This window comes from Nylanderia fulva, unplaced genomic scaffold (assembly GCF_048542155.1).
Source record: "Nylanderia fulva isolate GAGA-0341 unplaced genomic scaffold, ASM4854215v1 Scaffold759, whole genome shotgun sequence".
Taxonomy (NCBI): Eukaryota; Metazoa; Arthropoda; class Insecta; order Hymenoptera; family Formicidae; genus Nylanderia; species Nylanderia fulva.
The window spans coordinates 26,804-34,303 of NW_028190872.1; positions in this window are offsets into that span (position 1 = coordinate 26,804).

Consider the following 7,500-nt stretch of genomic DNA (forward strand, 5'->3'; position numbering starts at 1 on the left):
TAAAAAAATAAATTTTAATAAATTTTTTAAATTATATTACTAAAATTCCCTTTTTCCCCCCCTTAACGCCTGCCCATATTTTTGTGTTAGCGTTTTTTTTTGTTTTTATTTTTTTTATAATTAAATTTATACCCCCCCAAAAAAAAAGCACAGGAACCCACAAAAACTCACAATAAGTCAAAAGGTGAAAAAAAAATGAAGTCCTGTGTGTCTTTGTGAGTTTTGGGAAAGGGGAAACGTGTATCTTTAAAATCCAATTGAATGTTTCATTGAAAAATTTCCCACATTGATAAACAAAAAAATATAAAAAAAATTAAACAAAAAGGAAAAAAATCTGCCCATGCAAAAAAAGGTCACTGACATCATAAAATGTTTCGGGAGATAAAATAATATTTAATCGCACAGAAAACTCTTTATTTTTTACAGGTTCTCAAAATGTCACATTGATAAACAGTAATAAAAAAAAGTAAAAATAAAAAAAAAAATCTGTATACAAAAAAATGTACGTAAAATCATAAAGATTTGGGCTTTTCGAAAAAAATTAAAATTAGAAAAAAAATTTTAATTTAATTTTTAATAAATTTTAATTTTTTTTTTATATTATTACTGCAAAAAACTAAAAATATATTGGGGCCCCCAAATTTTTTAAAATAAACACGCCCCTTAAAATATCTTTTAAAATATTCAAAAAAAAGGGGGCACACTACTTTTACCCCTTTAAAAAAAAAAACAACTTTTTTTTAAAATTTTTTTTTTTAAAAAAATAGTCCCCTTTCAGCAAATAAACTCCCTAAGTTGTCATCTTGTAAAGACTTAAATTTTGTTTTGGGTTCAAAAAGAAAAAAAATCAACACGTCCCGTTAATGGACGCTATTTAATGAAACCTAATCTTACCAAACCCTAATCAACGCCCCCGGGGGCCCCGTACACCCCCCCCCAAAAAACGCTCCCCGCGTAAGCGTCGTTGGGTACCCCACGTGTTTTTTTTTTGGGCATAAGGGGACATTTTGAAAAAAAAAAGTGATCTCAAAGATCACTTGCAAAAAATTTTTTTTTAAAAAGTGAAAAAAACAAAAAAAAATTTTAAATTTAGTATATACAATTTTTTTATCTTTTTTTGTTTTATTTTTTTCATTTTTTTTTGGGAAAAAAAGATATCTTTTTTTCTTTTTTAATGATATTTAAAAAAAAAAATATATTTTGTAAAAATTTGGGGCCAAACGAAAACACCAATTTTTATGGAAAAAGCATAAACAAAGTTAGTTGCAAAAAACACAAAAAATTTTGAATATGAAACTCAAATGATTCGGGGTTTATCAAAATTAAAAAAAAAAAAAAAAAATAATTGTTGTTGATGGATGCTTCTTTTATGTTTCTGATAAAGAACCAAAAAAAATCAAAATCTTTTATGATGAAAAAAATTTTAATTTTCTAAATAAAAAATGCCTTTTGATAAAAATTACACGGATGCAAAAAAGGGTGCAAGCTATTTTCCCGATAAAAATTATGAAAACTGTTTTAAAGAAAAAAAAAAACTTTTAACATGACAAAGAAAAAGGGGCTTTTGGGAAAAAAAAAAAATAAAACATCCCCCCCTTTTTGATATTGAAACCCCAAACAAATTATATTTCCCAAAAAGCCACGTACTTTATTGAAACTCCTAAATCAACTAAAATTTAAAAATTTGAAAAGGGAAATTAAACTGCCATTGGGTCTCAAAAAAGCTTTCAAAAAATTTTGAAAACGAAAAAGAAAATTTTGCTTTTGATAACTTAAATTTTTTTATAAATTTTGGGGTTTCCCTATATAAAAGTCCCCCCCCAAAGATTTTAGGCCAATATTTTGCAAAAATATTAAAACAATGTAATTCATTGTTTTATTTGGGGGAAAAAGGGAAAAAAAAAAAATGAAAAGGGGTTTTTTTTAAAAAATTTTTTTGGTAGGTGAGGGGGTTTTTCTTTTATAAAAAGGGTTTGTTAGAGGGACGATCTAAAAGTAAAATTTAAAAGCAATAATTTTGCCCCTGCAAAACCATTTTTTTTAAGGGGAAAAAGGACACAGGGGATATATTTGAAAAAAAATGCTTTTTGAAGGGAAAATTAAAGGGAAAATTTTTTTCCATACACTCAATAGATTTAAAATGAAAAAAATTTTTTTTTGGGGGGTTTTTTATAATTTTGATTATAAAACGGGGAAAAAAATTTTTTTAAAAAAAATATCCAAAACTAGGCTTTTTAAAAATGTCCCACAATTTTAGGGACCTGGTTTTTTTGGGGGTTATCGTAAATTTATTTTTTTAGGGTTTTCAAAACCATTAAGAAAAGATTATCAAATTCAACAAAGAAAAATTTCAAAACAAAAAATTTTACCAATTAAAATTCCTTTTTTTTTTTTGCTCGAAAACCAAGATCAAAAAGATAAAAACCCTTGGAAAAGCCCCAAAAGGGGGAAATTTTTTTTTAAACCCCCCCTTTTTTAAATTAAAAGGAATACTACAAGAAAATGTATATTTAAATTTTCAAACTTTAATTTAGAAATCAAAAATTTTTGCACCTATTTTAAACCATTAAAACTTCTTTTAAAATGAATATGCAGAAATTTATTAAAACTTTTTTGAAAAAATCTTTTTTAAGTTTATCTAGGGTTTCCCTAAATTATTTCACATAAATTCATTTTAAATTACATTTTTTCGCGACGTAAAAAAATTTTTGGGGCCTGGTAAATTTATGATTTAAATTTGAAAATTTTGTCCCTTTTAAAGAAAAAATTGTAAAAAAACCCCAACCTTTACAGAAATTTAAAAAGAAAAATTTCCCGAAAGGGAGACAATAAAAATAAAAAAAATTTAAAAAAATATTTAAAAATTTATACTATGGAAAAATTTTTTTCACGCCCATTTTTATGGCCTTTAAAAGTTTTTTCATTTCTGTACAACAAAAAAAAATTTTTGCAAAAATCAAAATTTTTTTTTTTAACTTTTAACCAAAAAAAATTCCCATTTTTTTTTGAAAATGGACAAAATCCCCCAATTTTAAAAAATTTTTTAAATCAAAGAAAAAAAAAGTTTGTTTTTTGGGAAAATATTGTGTTTGGAAATTTTATACACAGCCTATTTCGTCATTAACAAAAAAATTTGGTATATGTCTAAAATTTTTCTCTTCAAAAGGGGGGTTTTTTAAAAAAAAGAGCAAAAATTTTAAAAAAACCTTAAAAAAAAATTTTAAAATTTTCCCATGTTACCCACAACGAAAATCCCATGTTTAATTTAATTTTTGCATTTGAAATTTAAAAAAATTAAAAAATTTATAATACTCAAAAAATTGCAAAAATTATTATTAAATTATTTTTTTTTTATCGTCACATTTTTTTCAAAATTTTTCCCTATAGATTTTTTTAATTTAAAAGCGATCAATTTTTTTTACATTTTTATGGCGTAAAAATTTTGGATTCAAGTTTGGTTTACAAATTGTTCCTCTAAAGGGTTTTAACGAAAAAAAAGGAATGAAAGGGGCCCTCTTACAATAAAATTTAAAGAAAAATAAAGAAATTTTTGAAAAGAATTTTTTCCCTTTTGATTTTGGGAAAATTTTTAAAAAAATCCCCTTTTTTTTGGTAGGCAGCGGTTTTAAAAAAAAAAAGTATTTTTTTTTCTTAGATTAAAAACATTTTATTGAAAATGTCTTAAAAAAAAGCAATATTTTGGACACTTTTATTTATTTATATAATTTTTTAATTTTTAAAAAGTTAAAAAAAGTAATGTTAACTTTTTTATAAGAGAAAAACTTTGTTTATTTTTTGATATTTTTAGATCTTTTTTTTTTTTTTTTTTTTTTTTTTTTTTTTTTTTTTTTTTTTTTTTTTTTTTTTTTTTTTTTTTTTTTTTTTTTTTTTTTTTTTTTTTTTTTTTTTTTTTTTTTTTTTTTTTTTTTTTTTTTTTTTTTTTTTTTTTTTTTTTTTTTTTTTTTTTTTTTTTTTTTTTTTTTTTTTTTTTTTTTTTTTTTTTTAAAAAAAAAAAAAAAAAAAAAAAAAAAAAAAAAAAAAAAAAAAAAAAAAAAAAAAAAAAAAAAAAAAAAAAAAAAAAAAAAAAAAAAAAAAAAAAAAAAAAAAAAAAAAAAAAAAAAAAAAAAAAAAAAAAAAAAAAAAAAAAAAAAAAAAAAAAAAAAAAAAAAAAAAAAAAAAAATACAATCACATATTTCTTTTAGGAAAAGAGGAAAGAAAAAAGAAGAGATGCGAAAATGAGGAGATCTAAACAAGAAAAGGACAGGTTATTAATAGAATAATTTTATATATAATAAATAAAATATTTGAACGTTTATTATTACGTTTATTGCACAGTTTATTATTATTACGTTTATTTATAGATTTTATAGAGTTTATTTTGCATATGTACTTTTTTTATTTTGAATGTATTAATTTCATACACAGTAATTATATATATATTTTATTATTTAAATGGTTACAGTATTAAATACATATGCATAGTTGTAAGTGCAATAAAGTAATTATTAAATATTATTTTTTAAATATATATAAAACGAGAAAGTTATAAATAATATATACAGTTGAATATTAAAGTAATTTAAAGTTCTAAGTATTTTAGTACTTTTATGCGTAGCTGTAGCATAAAAAAATTAACAATCACTATGTTTATTTTATTAATGCCTATATATTAAAAAGTTATGCACATTTAATTTTCTAACAATTGTATCAATTTTTTTTCATAATTCTGATAAAGTGATAACTAGAATTTAAAAAAAATTACTTTAAAAATGATTTATTATAAGTATTAATTATATATGTTAGTGATATAGTTATTAAATATGATTAAATAATGTGATTTAACGTGAATGTGTGTTAAATGATAGTTATACACCTACACACACGTACATATATAATAATATGGCTTATATTTTTTGGAACGTATATATGTATTATTTAAAAAATAAAAATGTAATTAAATAAATTACATTTATAATCTTTGAGACAAGCATATGACTACTGGCAGGATCAACCAGGGAGCTTCGTGTTCGGTTACTCGCAAGGGAGTAACTCGCGAGCGAGCCCGAAGACTCGTCGCTAGCTCTTTTTCGCGCGCGCGCGCGTTCGATGCCGAAACACCGACGCGCGCGCGACACGCTCGTATGTGCCATTTTATTTGCCGCCGGTCTTGCTCAGCCGGTCGGCGACACTCTGCTGTGTTTAACGCTATTATGTAAAGCGTACGAGAGAACGACGGAGGCGAGAGTAAACCCCCGACGCCGCCGCCTCTCCTCTTCTTCCTCCTCCTCTCCGTTCAAAAATCCACAAGATCAAAATACTCGTGTTCTTATTCTCCCAAATGTTATGATGCGCGGTCTCGAGAGACCGCGCGATTCACCCTGACGCTAGATCGACGATGGCGATGCTTAGACGTCGAGGACTGTTCTGTCTGGTTCGTACGCGTTTAACCGCACACGACCAGCAATAAGATTTCGCTACGGCGTACAAAGCGAGCGGGAAGAAGCAACTCTTCCCGCAAACTCGTATCCGTGGAGTAGATGCTCGGTAAGCGCGACGATTCCGCTGCTGCGTACGAAACGAGAGGGAACCGCGCGGCCAACACACTAGAGGCGTGCGCGCCACATAAGAGCCATTCGGTCTTGCGACACCGACTCGTGGCAATGCTGTGCTCGTAATAAATAAGTGTGCGTTAATTTTGCGCGCGTTCGGCGACGAACGAGAAGAGCCGCACCGTAATCCCCGGCGAAGAGGAATACGAGACGACGCGAGAGTCGAACGTACGTTCTCGCGAGACACGCAACCTTCAAGCATGAGAAGACTTGGCGGCGGCGCGTTCTGCGACAATTGTATATTATTTTATATATTCGTGGTTTCCAAATCAAACATTTTATATAAATGTTCTCTCCGTGTCAGAGTCGCGACTCGACAAAATCCGTTCTCGACCCGTACGGGCGATTCTTCGTTTGTCAACGTCGAGAGCGCGACACGTACAATATTAATCTATCCTACCCTCTTATAGTACCCAACCGACCGGCCAAGCGGTCGGCGACGGTACGGAGAGCGGTCGAAACACGCCGGAGTGGCGAGAGACTCGAGAAAGTACGTTTACGACTCGTCCGGACTCGCTCGACTCGTTCGACGCGCCGAGCGCGACGTATCTCTTATAGTACCCAACCGGCCGGCCAGGCGGTCGGCGACGCACGGTCCTACGCACGGCCGTATGCGAGCGCGAGCGCCGAAAGGCGCGTTCAATCGAGACATAGTCGCGGAGAGCGAACGATCGAAAAGTCCTATTGTACGATAAAATATTATCACGATAGCCGTATGGCGAATGTCAAACAACGATAATTAGCATTAATTAAGAAGGAAACAAACGAAATGCCGGGACAATGAGGTATAAGCACCGACGGTACCTCCGGGCCGAGAGGCACTTCCGGGCCGGGCGGCACCTCCGGGACGGGCGGCACCTCCGGGCCGGGCGACACCTCCGGGAACCACGGCCGACCGGCGGACACCTCCGGGCCGGGCGACACCTCCGGGAACCACGGCCGACCGGCGGCACCTCCGGGCCGGGCGACACCTCCGGGAACCACGGCCGACCGGCGGCACCTCCGGGCCGAGCGGCACCTCCGGGCCGGCGGCACCTCCGGGCCGGGCGGCACCTCCGGGGCCGGGCGACACCTCCGGGAACCACGGCCGACCGGCGGACACCTCCGGGCCGGGCGACACCTCCGGGAACCACGGCCGACCGGCGACACCTCCGGTACGGGCGGCACCTCCGGACGACCGAATGATCTCTCGAAGTCAGACGACCGCCGGCGGTACCTCCGGAACACTTAACGACGATTTACGGCGCCGCAACAAGGAGAGCTACGTAAAAACGTTTCGGACGAAAAGTTACTTACTATTCGGCGCTCGCTCGACATGAGGGCGCTGTCCGATTACCAACTCGAAACGTGTCTCTCAAACCCACGTGTCGGAGACATATATTTCGAATTATTACGGATGATACGCAACACGCAAGCTGCGGTGACCGCGATTACGGTACGGAACACTCGCCCGATGCGAAATCACGCGCGCGGCAACCGAGACGGCTCGTTACGGGCGTGATTATACGTGCGGCACCACATAACGGCCGGCGTCAACTTGGGGACGGACGGCACCTCCGGGACGGGGACACCTCCGGACGACCGAATGATTTTACCAAGTCCGTCGCCCGCCGGCGGTACCTCCGGGGCACTTGACGGCGAGTAGCGCCGCTACGAGGAGATAATGCTACGATACGGAAATACGTTTCGGACAAAGGTTTCGTACTTTTTGACGCTCCGCACGACCGCGCGACACGATTATTACGATATCTGCTAATTCCCGGCTACCACTCGTCGGATGCACAATCTTCGAGATTCTACGACCGATACGTGGACGAATGCAGGCAGGATGCCGATAAGCGAAGCCGGAGTGTTTGCACGAATAAACTTTCCGATGCGTCCTCATTTAAT